Below are 20,877 nucleotides of genomic sequence, written 5' to 3' on the forward strand. Positions count from 1 at the left end.
CTACACGCGCCGCTTGTGGCCACGCCCCCTGCTCCTCGACGCTGGTTGCCCGCGGGTCCTCCTCGCCCGGAGCTCCCCGTCCACCCGCATGACGCCGCCCCTGCCACGGCTGCTACTGCCGCACCGCCACGCCCCCCCTCGCGCGCTCGGGTCCGCCCCAGTCAAGCGCCCGCGCCCGCCGCTGCCCTTCTGCCGGCGTCCCCATCCAGCGACCCCCGTGCCTCGCTCGTCCTCGTCCGGTGCCGCTCGTCGCGCCGACAGCGCCGCCCGGGTTCGCACATTGACGCCGTGACCGAAACCCGTCGCCCGCGCGCCCGTTAGCCCCTGGCCCAATGACATGTGGGGCCTAGCCCCCAGGACGTTAAAAATAATAATAGTAATAATATAAATAAATAAATAGATAATAATAATTAAATTAATTAATTAATCAAGGAATTAATTAAGTTAATTAATCATAATTAGATTAACCTAATTAACTAATTAGTTTAATTAAACAGTAATTAGATTAGCTAAACAATAATTCATGCTTATGTATCTCAGTATTTGTGTGTCTAAGATGACGATCTCAAAGACCATATTTTTTCATGCTTTTATGATGTTAAAATGTTTTTGACTCCCCTGTTGTAGTTATTATTTCTGTCCCCTTGCTTGATTATGTTTTTTCTTAAGTTAACAATTAGCTTTGAAGAATATAGATATGCTAGCTGCACCTAGGTTATTATTTTTCTTCAGTTAAGAATTAGCTTTGCAGAATAGATATGCTAGCTGCACCTAGCAAAACAGGATTAGGATGTGTAAACAGGATTAGAAATATCTAGAACTGAAGGACTTCAGTTGGTGTTTGTTAGCTAGATGGAATTAGATTTGTGGAGATATCAGTTTATGGGTGGCTATTTGATTGGTGAATTCACCTGCTATATGAGCACTATTTTTAATAAATAGTGTGCACCTAGAGAAGTATATGCACATGTTTGATGATAAATGATTCATAGAAAGGATTGTGTAAAAAAATTGCTATTTTTAATTTCTTGAGAACTAGCGTATATTTTTTCCACTACATTAGACTTCAGATTTTTCTTGGATTTGCTTTCTGCACCAATGTTTTCAGTGCCGTCCTTCTTCCGCAATGCTGCTGCATGACAGGATTCACAGTGACATGGCCGCAACCAGCGAGGACACGAGCTCACGAGGATTGTTGCTGCTTCGGAGGACATGGGAGCTGCCATAACCAGCGAGTACGTGAGCGCATGCAGTCAGCGTCGCTTTAGAGGATGCGAGAGCCATCTCAGCTTGAGAGGATGCGCATACCATCTCCAGGTATATAGCAGTAACATCTCTCCCTAACTCCACTCCGATATGTAGCATTTTTTTCTCTCATATTGTGAGACTGCAGTGTATGCAACAAGTGTTCTTGTAAATGTCTGAGCATAAAGACTGCTCATGGGTGATGCTTCTGTGACCAAACCTCTATGTATGTCCTTTGCGGCCTTTCCTATAAATAAGTATATGTCATCGCCATAGTAATTGTGTACTTCTCTATTAGAAAATCACAAGATAGTTTCAGTGTTGTTGTTCTCAATCATGTTATCCTTAAGTGCAAGACATCAATGTGCTCTTAAGAGAAAGGGAATTTTTGGCAGGAAAGGTAAGAAATTCGAAGCAAGCTCATGCAGGTACATTTTCTTTTGGTTTAGTTAATGAATGCTTTGGTATAGGTCTAATCGCTCCTTCCTGGAGATGATTCTGTCTTATTTCTTTTGTGGGGACTTACTTTGGTTTCTTTAATTAGGATACCTTCACCTGATATTTTTTGTTTTTATTAATGAATATAGATTAGTTGCATTGTTTTGACTCACCTAAGCTAGCCGTATAGTTAGAAATTCAGCGTGCACACAAGGCGATCTGGTTGAGTTTTACTAGCTAACTGTATCATTGTTGTCTGCATGCTGAAAAGGTTATGGGTATGTACGGAAACTAAATGATGCTCTGTTCATCTGTTGTTGTCGTTGTTTCCACTAGATGATGCTTTGTTCATCTGTTGTCGTTGTTTCCTCCCCGTGAAGGCCTCCCAAATGTCATCTCCTTCCCTTCTCTTGCTGCTCGCTGAAATTGCTCCTGCTGCTACCTTTGCATGGTAAGGTGTCTCCATCTCTACCTATAAATATAATAAATTCAGTATCGGACTACATGTTGTTTATGTATGTCTTTATGTGGGATATATGTATGTCAGTATACAAATATTGTTTGACACCATCTTTTAACCGATTCAGGTGTTCATTCAATCTGAATCGTGTTGTTTTATTTAGCCTATGCCAGCCTATGATTTCCTGTGCAGCAAACTGTAAATAATTATCCTTAACTGATGTCTTTGATCCTGCAGTTGGGTAATGCACTTGGGATCAATTTTTTTCTAATAATTATTAAAATTATGTCTAACTTGGATATGCCTCTTACAGCTGGGTAATAAATTAATGCAACTGAATTCATTTATAGATTAACATTGTTATAGCTTACCTATTTAGTACGTACTCCGACAATTGAGATCGGGATCCCTTTTTGGTAATTGATAATCACTTTGGAAAATAAGTGGGGATATTGTCACTTAAAAGATACCAAATTTGTGGAGCTTGACCGATCAGGACCAATTCTTTCATTGTACTAAGCCTACTAAATTTATGGGAAACAGCTTGCTTCGCTACAGAGCAATACTTTGTGTACATGATCTCTAGATGCTTGAGTTTCTCCCTTTCAGTTTCCTTGGATGTTGCATTGTATGATTTAGAACTTCATATGTAGATTTGGTCTGCATCATGCCAAGAATTGGTATAATTTTTTGTTAATTTGCTAGGCTCTTTGCAGCAGCAGATTCTAGCTGATATACATATGTCATGCTTGCTTACTGTTTAACATGAATACTTTTTGGTGTGCTTCTTATATCATAGTACTTTGTGTCTAATTATATAAATGAAAGGCCGTGAATCGGGGTAAGACTCTAGACTAAATCTTATAACTTCATTTTAATATTTGTGTAGGTGAGGGAGTTCTGTGAATACACTCCGAGGGCAGGGATCCCATTTCAGTGAAATCATGCCACTATAACTTAAACACGCCAAGAAGACGAGAGATAGTCCTTCGTTGGAGCGATATTTCTTCCAAGGATGGTGGTTGGCATGGATCAGCACCAGTAATACCCTGAATTTTTTGAACTTGGCTCCTCTAGCCTAACTTGATTATGAAAGTTCCAGTCAAATGAATTTATTATGTATTTTTGGCTTGGAGTTGATCCCAAAAAATAAATTTCTTATGCCTATTTTACAAAGAAGAAAGCGTTCAATTATAATTAGCTCTACCTTGCATTTGCCCATACTTTGCCTGGAAGTGATCAATTGGACATCTTGAGCTTGAAACTAGCATACTGATCAAGGAAATACTCTCTCCGTTCCTCAATATAAGTCGTTTTTAGAGATTTCAATACTGACTATATACGGAGTAAAATGAGTGAATCTACACTCCAAAACACGTCTATATACATCTGTATGTTATCCATATTGAAATATCTAAAAATACTTATATTTGGAAACGAAGGGAGTAGTATATTTCAACACGTATGCAGATTAGAATATGATGAAGAAGAAAACAAGGAACTCAAAGATTATCAGTGAACCGTCACGCAAAAAGTATACTCTAGAGATTACAAGATGCACATGTAATTAATAAAGGTTTGCTAGATTCATTTAATAAATTAAATATATATCCAATTTGTTTCCCTCCTGAGATGCACCGGTTCACTCTGAAGTATGTTTATTACAACAAATTATGTTTAGAAAAAGTATTATTTATCTCTCCCGTTGCAACGCACGGGTCCTTTTGCTAGTCTCTCCCTAATAATAAAGCACGGATTGGGTCTCCGGGTTCACCGTCGCGTCCTTTTTGCAGAAAAGACCCTACTGTTTTCTGGTAATTAACCCACGGTACTACTTTAAGTGGTCAACGGTGAAAAAACGTTTGGTTCTTGGGCTGACGCACGGGCTCTCCTCCCCCCGCGCAGCGCCCCCCGAGCTCCAGATCGGGAGGGGAGCTCCCGATCCAGAGCCCCTCGCCGCCCCGCTGCCTTCGCGCTCGGCCTCGCCACCGGCCGCCGCGCTGTCGTCGACCATAGCCGGACCTCCACGCCTCGCGCCCCCTCTTATGATTGTCCCTCTTCTCCGTTTCCTTCCCCTCTGTTTCTCTCCCTTACACAAGGATTGCCTCTCCCCTTCTACAGGAGCAGCCATGGCCACCAATGACCGCGCCTCACCCGGATCGAGTCAGAATCGACCTCCTGCAGCCGTATCCGCCCCATCCTGACCTCGCCGACCTTCCTCCCGGTCTTCGTCGCGATCCATGGCCGGTCTCGAAGACCAGCGCCTCCCTCCGAATTTTAGTAAGTTTTGTATGTCCGTCCCACAATCCCATTATATCTAGCAGCAACCGCCGCCGCCAGCAGCAGCAGGCGCGGCTGGAGATCCCCTCGTGGGCCGGCGCCGGCCAATGAAGGCCCCGGCGCTGGAGGTGCTGCCGGCCGAGAAGCCCGTGCGCGATAACGATAAGCGCGAGGGCGTCGCCAACTTGGACACCATGCTCGCCTTCCCTGAGGACGACGAGCACGACAAGGCAGCGGTGGAGGACGAGGCCAAGGCCAGCGCGCAGGACAAGGTGAGCCGCTATTCAGTTGGTAGGACGGATGGCCGACCGAACCAGTGATATGTCGAGCTTTATTGAGATTTTGTGATTGGAAGCTTACTCTGTTTTGGCCTACAAATGTAGGGACAGGGAAGACCACCTTCATGCACCGTCTGGTGTGTCATATGCAAGCATCGGCGAATATGAGGCGTTATGTGCTCAACCTTGACCCTGCGGTGGTGACACTGCCATTTGGAGCCAACATTGATATCCGTGATACTGTGCGTTACAAGGAGGTGATGAAAGAGTACGGACTTAGGTCCCAATGTTGGCATTCTTACCTCACTCAACCTGTTCTCAACCAAGTTTGATGAGGTACACATCTTATATGCATCTCGAATGTTTAGAATGGTAATGTGCACTATTTACGTACTCTGTTAGGCTATAAAATTCAAGGCAGTACAAACGTACAACCACTCAGTAAACTGGGTTGTTCCATTTTTGCGGGTAATTGATTCATGTAATTCCATCATTCAATGTAAGATGTTGCAGAAATTGTGCTTAATTTATAGTGTGATGCAGAAAGGGCAACCTGGTGCATGTAGCTCCCGCTTGCGCAGGGTCCAGGGAAGGGTCCGACCACTTTGGGTCTATAGTATGCAGCCTTTCCCTACATTTCTGTAAGAGGCTGTTTCCAGGACTTGAACCCATGACCTCATGGTCACAAGGCAGCAGCTTAATTTATAGTGTGATGCAGAGTTTGTAAAAAATTATTTGATTCTGCTCTGAATAGTGACAACTTATTTTTGCAAAATTGTATATGTATGCTACATTTATGGTATGTGAGACATCTTTTCCCCCCTCTATCATGTGCCATTCAGCTAATAGATGTCCAATATTCATCCTTGAAGGTTATATCTGTTATTGAAAAGCTAGCAGACCAACTGGATTATGTGCTGATGGACACCCCAGGGTAGATTGAAATCTTTACTTGGTCGGCTTCAGGAGCTAGCTATCATAGCCGAAACTTTTGCTCGACATTTCCAAAGGTTGTAACATATGTGGTGGACACCCCCAGGTCGACAAACCCTGTTACCTTTATGAGCAACATGGTGTAAGCGTGCAGTATCCTCTACAAGACCCATTTGCCTTACGTGCCAGATGAATAAACAAAGCACCATTATTTTGCTGGTAGAGAAAACAAAGCGCCATGATAGGCAGCTCCATGGTGTTGATATGATACATCAGAAAATAATACAGTGTGCTGGCATCCCAAAATTTCGCTCCAGATGACTCATTTATTCAACTGAAAAAACACTCACTCTAAACAACATCGCCATGAAATTATTTGATCTGGACCGTGTCGTGTCGGCTCTGATTCAGTTGCAATTGAGTTTTGTGTTGTTATCAAGGAAGAATATTGTTCTAACTTACGGTGACCAGGTTAGCTAAATTTTGATCAATGACTAGCTATTTATGCTAACTGCCTGCTTACTTTGGGGAGTGTGGATGACTGTCATTTTCTATGTGCTTACTCTGCTTGTTATCTGTATGTATAATGTTCTTTGCACGAGTATGATTTTCTATGTTGTGATAATAAGAGAGAAACTGTAGGTGCCTTGCACGATGGTTGGTCTACATTGATGGAGATGATTGTTTAATCAGGGTGTTTCCACCCTTGGCCTTCAGTACAACTCAGACATGAGATATAGTTTTAACCCTCCACCTAACATAGATATTTCGTGTGTTTTCTGAATAATAAAAGTATCAAGCATTTGGTTTACTGGTTGTAATTGCTGTTTCAGGTTGATGTTTCACTGGACCCGGTGAACGAGTTGAGCAGAGTAATATCCGAGCGAAAATTTTGACGGGGGGGTGTCTTGGTTGTGCTCTCGTCTTGGTTGTGCTCTCAGTTATTTTCCACACATAAAACTTGAAGTGTAGTTGTTCGCATATTCCCCATTTTCTTATTTCCGCTTGAGAAAATCAAACAATGCCTACAAATACATAGAGTTTTGCATCTCATAGTTAGTCCATCTCATGCACCCATGCTTCTGTTACACGGAGAACCACTTTTATCAGTTTATTCAGCGTTTTAATTAGCATATGTATCACTGTGGATACCGGATACTCGAATATGCTTTCGGCCAGGTTATTTTGCGAGGGTTGTGTGCACCGAACCCCATTTCTCTGGACCAACGTGTTCTTCTGGCCCTTTTCCAGCAACTGACATGCGACATAGCCAACTACATATCCCTGAAGCTTCAATGGATACAAAAGGTTTACAGAATCTTCACACGTAGGATTTTGTTTATATCTCCAACTCTTTAATGTTCGATTACCTGGTACTCCATGATTGTGCAGTTCTCTTAAATATTTTGGACCACTAAGCATTTTGGAAACTGTAGTGGTGGTATATGCACAATATATCTAACAACATAAGCATGAAAAATTGAAAAAAAAGTATAATTTCAGGTAATTTGTGTATCGTACTTAACCACATGTGCTGCTTTGGGTTGTCTTTTTAGTTGATAAAAAAATTCAAACAATTTTTGTAATAATTCCGACAATTGCACAAGCCAGTCATTCCGAGGTTCAGTATATTTTTAGCAGAATAATGTACTTGACTAGATGCTACTAGCGTAAATCATTTAAGTTTATTGATCTTCTAGATGAGCTTTTGTGAAACCATGTATCTGTTTGTAGAAAAAATAGTCCAACATGAAAATAATATTTTCAAGTATGTCGCATTTGTTTTATTTTCCTGCAAATTGATATCAAGGTGAAGGACAGATACATCACTATGGATTATCTACATATATCAGCAGCACTTGCTTTTCAAATTGGCGAAACATGGCTTGCCTATTTCATTGTCAATTACTCAACATTTCAAAATGCTTGAAGGTTTTAGTATACTCAGTGCCCTTTTATAGAGTTGCAATGAAAATCCTGTTAGATGTTAATGTTCTTTAGGAATTGTGCATTGAAATATACTCCCTTCGTTCCCAAATATAAGTCTTTCGGGAGATTGCAACGAGTGACTACATACGGAACAAAATGAGTGAATCTATACTCTAAAATATGTCTACATACATCCTTATGTTGTAATCCATTTGAAAACCATTGACTGCTTATCTGTCCTTCTATAGCTTCTACTTGAAGAAATGCTCCAAGAATAAGGCCACCATCAATATATTTGTTCATTTACGGGCAAAAGTGTCTGCACGTGAATTATCACTTTTTATTTGTCGAGAAGTTTCTTACCTTTGTGTTGGTCAATAATTTTTATGTAGATTCTGATATTATATTTTTAGCTAAGATGCATTAGATCATTGTAGTATAGTCGAAGGGGATGTTATAGATGATCATTCGTGTACTGTTTGTAAAGAACATATCTCCAATTGTATTATTGATAAATGAAGGAAATTTTTGGCATTTGCTCCATAGCGAAGCACTAAAGAGGCATGTGGGGACACGTGCATGACTCACCCCCCACTCCCCCCCTCCATTAAACAAGCCCACAACATTACAAGTCAAAAGCGAGCTGGAGTATTGTGGCAGTATATGGATTTGATGCAGGAATAGATCGGTGTATAGACTAGGTGCAGGAGTAGCTCAGAGAGGTTGACCCTCATATCCAGCTTGACAAGATTAATTATTTTAAGTTTGAAACATTCCCCTGAGCAGTTTAATGACAAGTGTGTCATGCGGTGGTTGACCTCATCACCTTGGAATCGATCATGTTCCAACGTGCTTTGATCAGGTAAATAACACAACCATCGTTGTCAAGGGCTGAATGAAGGATAAGTGGCAACATGGGCAGGCTATTGTGTTGACGTAGATGTCATGGACGAAAGGATCATGTAGGCATGCTTTATTGGGTTCGAGGGAGTACTTTTTTCTCCCGTTGCAACGCACGGGCATTTTTGCTAGTAATAATAAAGCACGGATTGGGTCTCCGGGTTCACCGTCGCGACGTTTTTCAGAAAAATCCTACTGTTTTGGGTATTCAACGCGCAATACTCGGAATAAGTTAACCCGGACCAGTACAACCGAGAAAAAAGAAAGAAAATCAGCCCTCGCACAACCCTGCCTCCCAATCCCCGTCTCCACCTCCTGCCTCGCGCGCCGCCGTGCGCCGCCACCGCCCACCACGCCGGCACGTTTACCCCTGCACGACCGGCTACACGCCGACGACGCTCGAGCTTGCAGGGGCTGGGGGCAGATCCGGAGGCGAGGGTCGGAGGTGACGACGAGGAAGGCCTGAGCACAGGCGGATCCATGGCATCCGCGGCTCCTAGGCACAAAGGGGACGGTGAGGCGGGGGAGAGAAGAAGGAAAAAAGGAGGGGTTGTGCGGCGACCTAGCGAGGAGCTCGCCGGAGCTGGGCGAAGGCGGACTGGCGCGGGAGACGGAGGGGTCCGGCGCGGCGGCGCGAAGTCCTTGCAGGTGGAGGCAGGCGTCGAAGCAGAGGACGAGAGGATCCCCGGCCTAATTCTGGCGTGCACTCAGCTTCCCCGATCCATCCCCTCCTACCCATCCGGCCCTTCCTCGATGGCCCGCATGCGACGAACCCCTACGCGGGGTAAGAAGGGGGATCACGCGAGGTGGAGCACTCCAGCCCCCTCCTAGCCCTACCACGGTGAGGCCTCCTTTCCCTCTCTCCCTGCCTGAGCCATAAGCTGGCGGCGCTGAGGTCGATCTGCTCATGCACACACGGTTGCTGTGACATGGTGACAGCCACGCCCCACTTTTTCTTCCAGTTCCTTGTTTTTGTGGTGGATGCATCCATGATTATTTGTTTCAACTATTGATTTTCAGTTTAGTAAATCAAACCCATTCCGATGCTGCTCTTTTACTTGTACAAATAAACTATTGTTCGCTAAACTGAGCAGCTAGCTACTGGTGTCTCAAAGATTAAGGGCAGGTTGGTACTTATGGTCAGGCCTGCCTCAAGTAGAGGAAGAAGAGGAGGCCTGAAAGAGAGAGGCCGCAAGGTAGAAGCCTTTTGATTAGGAGGCAGTCCAGCAAGTTGGACGAACTGCTGATAAAGAGATAATTCTATTCTAAATTTTTGTCTGATAAGCAGGATTGGATCACGGATGTATGTTGGCTATGTCTCTCACGGTGTGTGGAACCAGTTATTGGTTAGTTTCATCTTGTTTGTTGACATTGATGGTGTTGTCCATTGGTTTAACAGAAATGTTTTGAAGCTAAAGATGAAGAGGAACTCGTGGAAGAGGAAAAGAAATGACATGGTAGAAATTCATTCACACATATCAGGGTCATAGTGAGAGGATTGATCTGCTTGATTCGCTCCTGATGGTCGGTGGATTGTTTCTGGTAGGGCTAAGAGTTCTGTGAAGGTAAGATTTTGATCCAACCTATTAAGTAGCACCACACAAATTACAGGAGAATTTGTTGTTTGGTCCAACCTATAAAGGTGCCATATATGCTCAGTTGCTCACAACAATGCTAATATTAACAAGGTGAATAAACTCATGCTCTAGCGGAAGATATCCTTTATATTTTTGGGTTCACTGATTGTTGATTTGACAGGTGGAAAGCTCTTGCATGACTTCAGCTTCCTGAAGGTCCGCTTAAACTGTTCAGGTTTTCTTCCCCATGAGTTTTTACTAGCCACATGTCAGATGGTGATAGTATGTTATACAACCTGTACAAAAACATAAGATGTGTTCCCAGATAACATCTTTCCTCCAAAATAATCTATATATCATCTAGACTTGGTTAGTTGTAACTTTTGCTTTCTGTTCTTTCCACAAGCGTCTGTAGGTTCAAATGATAATTGTTAAATTTGGTACCTTAAGACTTTTTTTAGGGTGACCTTAAGACTTTTTAGTTGATTGCATCCTCTAGACCAGGAGGTATAATAGCATCTCCTAATTGTCTAATTGATGATTCAGAAAGCTCTGGCTCTACTCATGTATATCAATTTATATTCAGATTGTGAAGTACTCCTTCTATAAAGAAATATAAGAGCGTTTAGTTCTATAAAACATATTTATATGCAGTTATCCAACAAATTTATGTCCTAAAATCTTACAACTTCTCTTAAGCTGTATTTGATCATAACCTTGGCTTAAATGCAATTTAATTTCAACCTCAAATTTGGTGATTTTTTGAATGGGCACAACTGTGTCGGTAGAGGTTGACAGTTATGAATTTTGTGATAATCTTCGGTTATGCTGTTATATATAGCACTTTCCTGGTTATATGGTTCACATTCTCTGAGCCAATTCACAATGACCATTCCAGATTTGGGCCTTGCGTTTTAAAATTATTTTGTAACATTTTGGTTGATCTTTGATGCTGCTCCTTAATTTTTTTACATTGACTGGTGTAGAACTAAATGAGTGTTTGCCATTCAAGGGAAGCCCCAAGCTTTAAAACCGTATATGAATGTTGTTAGCTTGGTCCTTCACAAATAAGTCCCTTGTTGTGTGTCATCTGTCATTGCGTATATCATCTGGTCTTTCTATTTTTCATTGATTTTTCTTCTCCTGGTGCACTGAATCTGCAAGGGCGTGTAGACGGCAGGATGAGCAGCAGCATACCGGTGGTAAGACAGGGCGTGTTGGCGTACGCGAAGCAGCCATGCATGAACCTTGGCGGCGGATGTTTGCTGGCCGTAGTGGCAGCATCAATTCAAGCTGGAAGGCGGGAAGCTGGCGTAGCAGGAACAACTGGTCGTCCATTAGGCATCAACCCAACTCCATTGTACTCCCTTTTCTTTCCATAACCAATTCCTTGGAGCAGACATGTGGGTACAGTTACGTAGCCTGAAGATTGTTTGCTTTTTTTGGTTAGTTCAGATTTAGATTTCTTAGTTTTTGACTATTTGATCAATCGATCCATGTAGATCACATTGACATGGTTTGTCGAATGTACCTTTCAGCATTTACCCTGATTAGTTAAATGCCTAGCTGGTGATAAGAGGAAGAGGATGATCAGGAAAGCATGGCGTTGAGCGAATCAGTACAGGAAGAAAGCCCCTCCAGAAAAAAATAGTAGAGGAAGAAAGAGAGGAGCAGCAGTCAAGATTGGGCTTGGTGGCCTCAACGCCTATGACCTCCTCTATGCCAAGCCTCGCATCACCTGGTTATTATGTTATCTGCTTCCATGGATTTACTGGCGTATAGAAATATGATTATCTGATGTATGACTTAGGTGAGTTTCCTCTTTATGTAACAAGGCTCTCTTTTAAAGTTGTTCGCTGTCCTCATTCCTCGTGATCTCTGAATCAGTATTTAGTTGATAACTGTGGCAACAAAGGATCGTTTGCAAACAAGGTTCTCACCCCTTATATTTATTTTGGCATGGAAAAGCACTGTGATTAAATCTGTTGAGTACGCCCTTATAGCAGACTAGCAGGAAGCTTCATATGAATGGACCTTGAATGTTGTTATTGATAAAGAACTGAATATAAGACACGATTACAATTATGTGAGGAAGCGAGCACCGATTATAAGGAGGTAGAGATGTGCATGGTGGAGCTAGTGGACAGTATGGTACAATATAAGAGAACCGCGAATAGCCGAGTACCAACTGCAGCGGCTTGGCTGCGTCTGTAACTGGTAGCAATTCCGGGCCAGCAAGGCTAACGCGCGCCAAGATGGAAAGCATCGACCACGACACCGACATGTACAGCGCCGCCAGCTCCGATGGGAGCGGGCTTCCGGAGCATCACAAGGAGCTAATTAAGGAGCCACATTGCGTTAGTATTGCAGCACACCAGACATGATTAATTTTTCTATGAGCCAGGTTCAATTAATTAGTATTTTTTTAGGTATTCTTAGTGCAAAAATGTCAAAAAAATGGATGAGCTACCAGGTAAAACCGTAACAACAGTCAACTACCAAGCCATTTGAAAGAAAAATAGTCACAATTATCTTCCGTGTGCATGTCAATTTCCATGAAAATTGACGAGATTTGTGCGGCATTTAAGGAAAATCATGATTTTTTTTTCCTGGAGCATTAAAACATCAATCGTAAAAAACATTTTTTGTGCAAATTTACAAGTTCTTGAAGCATCATGAATATGTACACTTTCAAACAATCCATTTTTTTTGTGAATTTAAATAAGAACCTTTTCCTTCGCTAAATAGCTTCAACATGGAGACTCTAATAGAGTAGAACTATATTTTGCGACTCGCTGGACAATTTGGACGTGATAGTAAGAGAGAACAATGCAAGAAATAGGACGAAAACTTGACCGATAAGGAGGAAGGATGTCCACCAAAAATATGGTGATAACGCATGAATACTAGTGCTGGTTGACCGATTCAAAGGTTCCCAAGTAAAATAAATAAATACCAGACATAAATACTCTATGACATTTTTGCTACTGTTATTACATACCATACAATTACAAGCTCGAAAATGATGTGAGAAACCGGCAACACAAAATCATATGGCAAAAACCTAGAAAGCCTACGTGTGCTCAGTACAAACATCATAGCTACACTACTATGCTTAGATCGCACATAATAGTTAGAAGTGGCTTGCATATAATCAAACAATAAGTTTGTGCATGAAATTATTTGTTTTGTAAAACTAATGATATAGTAGTTGAATGCATAGTATTATATAAATCATTGAAGTTTTTTTAAACAGAAATACGGTACCAGCGAGCTCCACATCGTTTTCGGTCTACCTAATCATATATCAACAACAAATTTTAACATATGCTCCCTCTTACCCCCTCTTTTTACATGTGAGGTAAGAAGGTAAGAGTTAATTAGACCATCAATTAATGATATCAATGGGTCAGACCTATTATATACTCTTACCTCTCATGTGAAAAGAGGAAGTAAAAGGGAGTTAAAACTGCTTTATATCAATGACACAGGGGAGCTGGAGTTTGAATTTGATGAATAAAGCAAAATAAGATCATGCAATCGGATTTGATGCTTTAGTTGAAGGTGCAATTGTGGAAACAATTAAAAGAAAGTAACCCGGGACAACAACTACATTTGTTTCATAGTGGGAATGGCAGATGAAACAATGCCACTTAATAAAAATATCACAACTTCATGGCTAAAGAGACTTGGAGAAGAGCAACGAAGTGAAAACAAAAACAATCTACATGTATTTAAGTAATATATCTACATCAAGGTAGCCCTCAATTCATACATTAATAGCTATAAATATGCATTTCCTATTGAAGCTATCATATTTAATTAACGAATGTTTCCATGTGAGAATTCTCAAAAGTTCTTTTGTCTTTATACCACAACTGTTACTTGCAAAGTTGTTTAAGTGGTGAATTGTTTTTTAGGTTTCTAAGCATTTTTCTTTTGTACCCGTTGCAACACACGGGCATTTGTGCTAGTATATACATATATACCTATCTTTCCTTAATTAATAATAAAACACGGATTGACTCCGTGGGTTCACCGTCACAAGGTGGTACTGATTTCAAACCCCCGTTAGTATCTACTCCTAATGAACGACTCGGTGAATAGTCGTCCGGTCAATTTTCGCTGGTTTTTTTTCGTCATACTCCCGCCACCTGTTTTTTTCGTCATCGTATACCGGTTTATTTTCGTCGTCCTATCGAAAACACCTCGAGGGAACCACGCCACGCCAACGCCATCGCACTCGCATCCTGCCGCCGCCGCTCCCTGCGCTACCTCGACGGAAGCCATCTCAAATCCATCCCTTCGCCGCCGCCCTCGCGCTCACATCAAGGATCGAGGCCTCCAGAGTATCCTCGATCCCCGCGTTACCCGTTCGCCGCCGCCGATCCCGCCGCCGCGGGAGAGGATGAGCTGATCTCCATGGCCAGATGAGGGAGGAATACGGGTGACGGGATGGATTTGGATCTCAAGGTGGGGAGGCCAACGTAGCCGCCCCTAGCAGAGGATTTGGATCTGATGGATTTGGCTGCGTCGACCAGCAGAGGACAGCCGCCGGCTCGGCTCCTCCACCACGAAGCAACCTCCTTCCACCCCGTAACCGCCGTCCGAAACCCTAGCAATCGAGCCCCACCCATGGCACCCTAGGTCAGATCCCCTTCCTTCTTCTTCCTCTGGTTTTCTTCCTTGTTCCTGTGATGCGTGAGTGAGTGAGTGATGTGCAGGCGGCTTCTTCTTCCTCTGACCCCTGCGTGTCTCTCTCTTCACTTGTCTCTAGGTGGTACAGCGGCCAGAGGAGAGGAGGTGGAGCAGCCATCGCCTGGACATGAGGTGAGCTTCCCCCATCCAATCTTATCTACCCCCACCCCCAGGTGGCTCACAATATCTATCACCTGCAGCAGCATCTTGGGCATGCATCCATTGAGGACGTGAGGTGCACACCACATTTTGGTTCAGTTTTTCCCTTCTTTATTATAATTATGCCAAGGACATCTTATGCCTTATAGTAGTATTCAGATTCTCAAGTTTATTTATTTATTTTTAGTGCAATACTGCTCTCCTGTCTGCAGGAGATTGGAGGAAAAAATATCAGAAATCGGAGACATGACGTTTTGGTTCAGTTCTGGATCATTTTCTTTTTTGGTTCAGTTTATAAAAGTGGTTGTTGTTTTATGTTGCTGCTAGCCATCAGAAAACGAGTTCACAGTAGGTTTCCATCCTTATTTCTTTCGCAGATTTATTCACCTTATTGGGACGGTGGGGTTAATATATATACATCAATTTTGAGCATCGGCAACGCATGAAGCTTGCTTCTGAGGCTGCAACATACTTTACAATCCCCCTGTGAAACATACTTTTGTCACTATGCACATATGGTTATTTGAACGAATTGATGTCGATTAGACTATCTTTTTCCTAATTACTTGTTATATGACATTCTTTACTATTCAGAGGTTGTTGAAGGGAGATGGGGCTCTTCAGGCCCCTTTGGTGCAAAAGCACAAGCAGCAGCATCTACAGCTGACCGCTCATAGCCTAGGATGTCCTGCAGATTTGATCTATTTTGGATAGAGCACATGGAATCAAACCACAGGTAATCAATTTGCTATATTCACGTGATTAGCTATAAGGAATTTATTACCTCTGTTTTATTTGCAGGATACCCAAGCAGTGCGTACAAATTGTAGTGGTGCTTGTAGCTTATCATCAACCTGCCATTATTATTTGTGTGTATGTGTTCCAAACGACCACTCTAGGGATTCTTGATTTGCTCCTAGCTGCACCGTTGGGTTTCTCGCAGCTTTGTTTCGTTTGAGTTCTGTTGTTCATACCAGTCTAATTCGCCAACATCAGATTTCTAATAATGCTTTCAACCTGGACAGTCTGATGTGAGCAAGTTTCTTGCCCTATCCATGCGTCAACCAGCAATTTCTTGATCCAGGTGCCCCATGCCCTATAGGGAAGCAGAAGAGCGTCAACATCGGCGCCAGCCGCCCCAATGTGGGAGGAAACAGGCGGATGCACGCGAGTTGCTCGGCGCCTTCTTCTTCTTGAATAGTTGGGTGACCCGCCATTAGACCACTAATTTTGGCTTTGCTCGTTCTCTCCAAGCCCATTGAGAATTAATTTAGTTGATTGTCTGTAGAATTCATGGTGGTGATGGACCTTTATCTGCCCAATGTTCTCATGGAGTTTTCATGCAACTAGCAGGTCGTCCATGTTGTTCTTTATGCATTTAAAAAAATACTAATTAAAGGGAAAGGCATGAATGTGTAAGTTTTGCAGCAGTAGATTCAGAGTGGGTTAAAAAAAATTATACAATTCTTCAACCTCTTAAGAATTATGCAATCATCTCCTCGGAGTAGTGAGGAGGGCATGCGTCAGAGGCCTGTCGACAGAGGAAGTGCATGTTTGTATTTCATCAGGGGGATAGTTGTGAGCAATGCATACATCTAGGTTTCCTATTTTTATTTTAGAGACAAACAACTTAGTTGTGGGATTGTCGTGTTAGTTTTTCAAAATGAAAATTCAGTGATGATCATGTTTTATCAGCACAGGTTCAGAGATAACTTTAATGAGTAAACAAATAATTTTCATGCAGGTCAGTTCTGATGTGTGTTGAATAGCTCAATTTTGTTTTGATCTGCTACGTTTAGTCATTGTTTGCTCTAGCATCAACACTAACTGTCACACGCACGCCGCCCCATGGACGCCCCTGACTGAGGTGCGGGTCGGTGCTTGCTGTCGGTCCATCCGCATCGGCGCAGTGGCATGTACCCCTTGAAAGCTTTGAAGCCTGAAAAAGCCGCAGGACCAGATCTTCCCATCAACCTGAAGATGTGAAGTACGCTGTGTCTCCCGGTATTTCTGTTGCTTCCGCTGGATGACGCTCTATTGTCGTTGTTGCCTCAGCCCTCCCAATTGTCATGTTCTTCCCTTCTCTTGCTGCTCGATGAAGTTGGTCATGCTGCTAGCTTTGCATTCTATGGAGTCTCTATCTCTACCTATGATAAATTCAGTATCGTTCTACACACGTGTTTGTACCAATCCAAGCCCTGGCTGATGATATAGTTTTGACTTGTAATGATCTGACTATGTATTACCTTTTATGGGATGTATGTATGCCAGTATACATGATTAAGTTCTAGGCAAAAGAGGGTGTCATATTTTATCTCGGTGTGGAACATCATCTTTTAGTTGAACCTAGATGTTTATTCAATCTGAATTTAGATGTTTTATTTAGCATGTACTAGCTAGCTTGTGATTTCCTATGCTGCAAACTGTAACTAATTTTCTTTAGCTGCTGGCTTTGATACTATAGATGACTGGAGCACCTTGTGGTGACTTTGTTCTGCTCGCGATGTAGTTCTAGAGCAGCTTCAGCGGCAAGGTAAAAATTCAATTTCGGAGAGTGGGATAACTCCCACTATTTACACTCATTTTGAATTGACAGATCCTATAATAGCATGGATAATTGTGCAGATGCCATAGTTTCCTAATTACTACGATGATTTGCTGGATGAGGAGGTGGGTGAGATGATGCACAAGGAGGTTGTCGCCGGTCAGAGGAGGAGGGCGACAAGGCTGGAGAGCCGAGGCAGAGGCTTACGGGGAAGAGAAGAAACGACACCTTATACATAAAGGATACCCGCTCCCAGGTGCCAGGAGGACAGCCGTGGCTGACGGAGGTGTGGCTTTCTAAAAACTAAACCTTTCCTCTGTAATGCATAGCTTCTCTGTAGAACATCCAATTGTTCTTAGGTAGTATGACTGGATAACATCATTATTTTGGTCAAACTAAAATTTACAGAGGGAGGCCTAGGGGAACGTTAGGTTAAGTAAGGTTGGTTTTGTATCTTCTGTATTTTATTGAAAATGAAGTGCTTCCACCAACATGAATATTCCACGAAAATCAGACTTCATATTTTGTAAAACATGAAGGTCCAGTCTCTATAGATATCCTCAGTAGGTCAAGGATATAAATTATTATCTGCATTTATCTCGTGTATTTTGATGGATGGTTGTGGCTGAACCAGCAAATGCTCATTGAGATTTAGATTACAGGATAAGAGTGTCGAGGAAGTTAACACATGAAGTAATCATATGATTCTACCATGACTTAGTGCTGCACATATGTTGAGGTAGTTACGCAGACATCTGTTCTACCAAGGTTCTTACTTATATGCACTTGTACATTCTGTTGTTATAGTTGATTGAAATGCTCTAACTTATGGTTTGCCATATGGCCATGGATTGTATATAGTTTGGTTTCAACACTCCCAAATAATAAATGGTTCCTTTGTTTGTTTTTGTGTTTCATAGCAAGGATTAAATAATTAGAACCCAAAAGTGAGTTTCAGGATTTGTAATGAAATCCTATTTGTCGCCTTATGTCGAGGCAGCCATGACGCTCTCTGTTGCAAATATACCACAACTAATTTTACAACTCACCCAGTCGTTATTCCTTATGAGCTGATTTATATAACTCGGGATATAATGTCCAAGATTTCTCACGAATGTACATTCTAGATTCTGTGAGGTTAGAAGGTACTTTTAAGAATATAGCTGAACTCCAGATTATCTTCCTTTTGATCAACGCTTCTACTAGAGTTCATTAACTATGTCAGATGTCTGTTGGTGTTGGCATCACATAGTCCCTGTCATGAGCATGCCATGTTCTCTGAAGTTTACCGAAACAACAAATATTTAGTTGAACATTGACAGCGTTTCTTGTTTTTTCTACTTAAGGAGTTCGAAAAATTACAGGGTTTTTAAGTTTTATCTATGCTTTGTTGGAAGGTATGCTCGGATCACTTCTAGAGATCTGGAGAGGAAAGTTTGTTCCTTCCTTACAAGAGCCATATAAACAATAAGGAAAAGCTCTTTCCTAGCATAAGGTGAATCTTGTATAGTTTAATTTGGGTATATTTTCTTATAAATGTGTATTGTTGCATACATAAATTGTCTCAGTTAGACGAACAATTTTTTATTTAGCGGTGACATACTTGGGACACCAGGAATAGGATTGCGGCAGGGTTGGCCAAAGGACTGCACTACTTGCACTTTTTGTACAGCCCAGGATACCATATTGCAACCTAAGGCCATTGGTAATTCAGTTAAATATATATATTCTCATTTTTCAGACTTCAGTCATCAATTTAGTTCAATCTGTTAGCTTACTGATTGCTGCATAACTACCATTTCTCAAATTTACAATGCGGTTTCTGTGTTGATTTCAAAATGGTGAGATATAGTTAGTTATTCACATTTTAGCAGGGACAAATCTTGATTCTTAAATGCAGGCTAACTGTCAATTAATCTTTTATGTATAATACCAACATGTGTCGTGATAATATAAGAATGCAACATTGTAGTGCCATATAATCTATCATTTTTTTGGAACCATAAGCATGCAGCATGTACTGCCAAAACTATTTATCATATGCTGTCAGAGAGATCTAGCTCAATATGGGTTCAGAAGGAAATTGTCAAAGATGAAGTGGTACACATCTACAATTATAGTAAATTTTCTTTAGGGATTCTATTACCAAGAAGCACTTGAGTGGTTTGCTCCATGGTATAACTAACGAGCATTTACTGGCTTCCTTCGTTAGTGTTTATTTGGCAACGGGCAAAGCCAAGGCGTCGCCGGCGATGCGCTATCGTTCAGGCGCATCATCAAGGCCCGTCTTGACGTGAGCATGAGGTTGCGTGCTGAATATCATCTCTGTCGGCTGCACCTTGATCGATAGGATGGAAGATGAGATGTGTGGACCACCGTTTATTGGTTGCAGAGAATTTTTTGTGGGGAGGTGAGACTATGTATGTGGGCTAGGAAAGTGCGTCGTCTGTTTCAGTAGCGGTTTCAGAAGCGGAAGAGCAAACAATTTCGGGCTAGACGGCTGGCGTTGAGTCTTGACTGTTAGGCTTACGGAACTGCTGGATGAGAGTATAGTAGAGGCAAGCATAGCCCAGCGAACAAATAGGAAAAATAAAATAATTGATGATGGAGTTTATAGGTCAGACCCGAGGAGGTGGGCTTGAGTGGGACTGCATGAGATATGACGTGGCTCGATGTGATTAGATGCGGAGGTGTCTATGCTGCATGTTGAGATAAATCAAGGAGTGGGGGTGAACAAATTAAGTAGCAACGCATGGGTATTACACCCAATGTAGTGCCATAAATCTCATCGTATTGTATAACCCTCATCTCATTGTATTGTATATATTCATATATTGATGCATCAAGGGGTTGCTAATTGTTGCGAAGTGACATCTACATTGCCAACAGAGAAAATAAAGTTAGTGCGAAGAAGACACGCGTCAGGGAGGAAGTAGGGCATGCACAATAGAATGGGGATATATTTAGGATGTGATGAAAAACTGCATGCTATAGCAGAGAGACTTGGATTGGAGGCAAGTCGAGTTATGGGCGGAGATGAGATGACGAAGACAAGATGAAGACTTGTGGCGGGGAAAAACACGACATGATTTAGACGACAAGGGTGCCATCCCTCCTAACTGCGCCACCCCGGCGTGCTCGATGTTGACGCTGAGGGTGCCGTCTCTCCACCTCGTTGTGCCACACCATTGTGCCTCATGTAAACGATGCGGGCGTCGTCCCTCCTCGCTGCGTCACACCTTTGTGCCGGTTGTAGAGACGAGGGCGCCGTCAGCGGCGAGCCTTTCTGCACCGAACAATAGGATCCATCTGACCATGATGCCTGATTGGCGAGCGCACGGGCTCCATGCCGATGTGGTGGCGGGAGGGGTTGTCATCAGAGAAGGAGGCCAACGATGCCATAGCGGGGAGAGGAGGATGTGGGCGACACCATTG

At 42.4% G+C, this 20,877-nt stretch overlaps 2 long non-coding RNA genes across 39 annotated transcripts; both read left to right on the plus strand.

The window, feature by feature from the left end:
• Positions 1 to 4,010: 4,010 nt before the first annotated feature.
• On the plus strand, positions 4,011 to 12,023 carry LOC123091871 (uncharacterized). 6 transcript variants are annotated; one of them, XR_006443672.1, is made up of 4 exons: positions 4,011 to 4,695; positions 4,807 to 5,037; positions 5,574 to 9,659; positions 9,752 to 12,023. It is a non-coding gene; the product is annotated as an uncharacterized lncRNA (long non-coding RNA). The 6 variants fall into 6 exon arrangements; XR_006443671.1 differs by having other exon boundaries at positions 5,574 to 9,304; positions 9,558 to 12,023; XR_006443673.1 differs by having other exon boundaries at positions 4,018 to 4,695; positions 5,574 to 11,485; positions 11,579 to 12,023.
• Positions 12,024 to 14,226: 2,203 nt separating this feature from the next.
• LOC123091872 (uncharacterized) lies at positions 14,227 to 20,284 on the plus strand. Of its 33 annotated transcripts, none has more exons than XR_006443697.1 (10): positions 14,227 to 14,687; positions 14,818 to 14,870; positions 14,939 to 14,973; positions 15,110 to 16,097; positions 16,186 to 17,430; positions 17,523 to 17,728; positions 18,105 to 18,181; positions 18,840 to 18,937; positions 19,015 to 19,147; positions 19,655 to 20,284. It is a non-coding gene; the product is annotated as an uncharacterized lncRNA (long non-coding RNA). The 33 variants fall into 33 exon arrangements; XR_006443688.1 differs by having other exon boundaries at positions 19,035 to 19,147; XR_006443699.1 differs by having other exon boundaries at positions 19,058 to 19,147.
• Positions 20,285 to 20,877: the final 593 nt, after the last annotated feature.

Source organism: Triticum aestivum, chromosome 4B (assembly GCF_018294505.1).
Source record: "Triticum aestivum cultivar Chinese Spring chromosome 4B, IWGSC CS RefSeq v2.1, whole genome shotgun sequence".
In the NCBI taxonomy this organism is placed as follows: Eukaryota; Viridiplantae; Streptophyta; class Magnoliopsida; order Poales; family Poaceae; genus Triticum; species Triticum aestivum.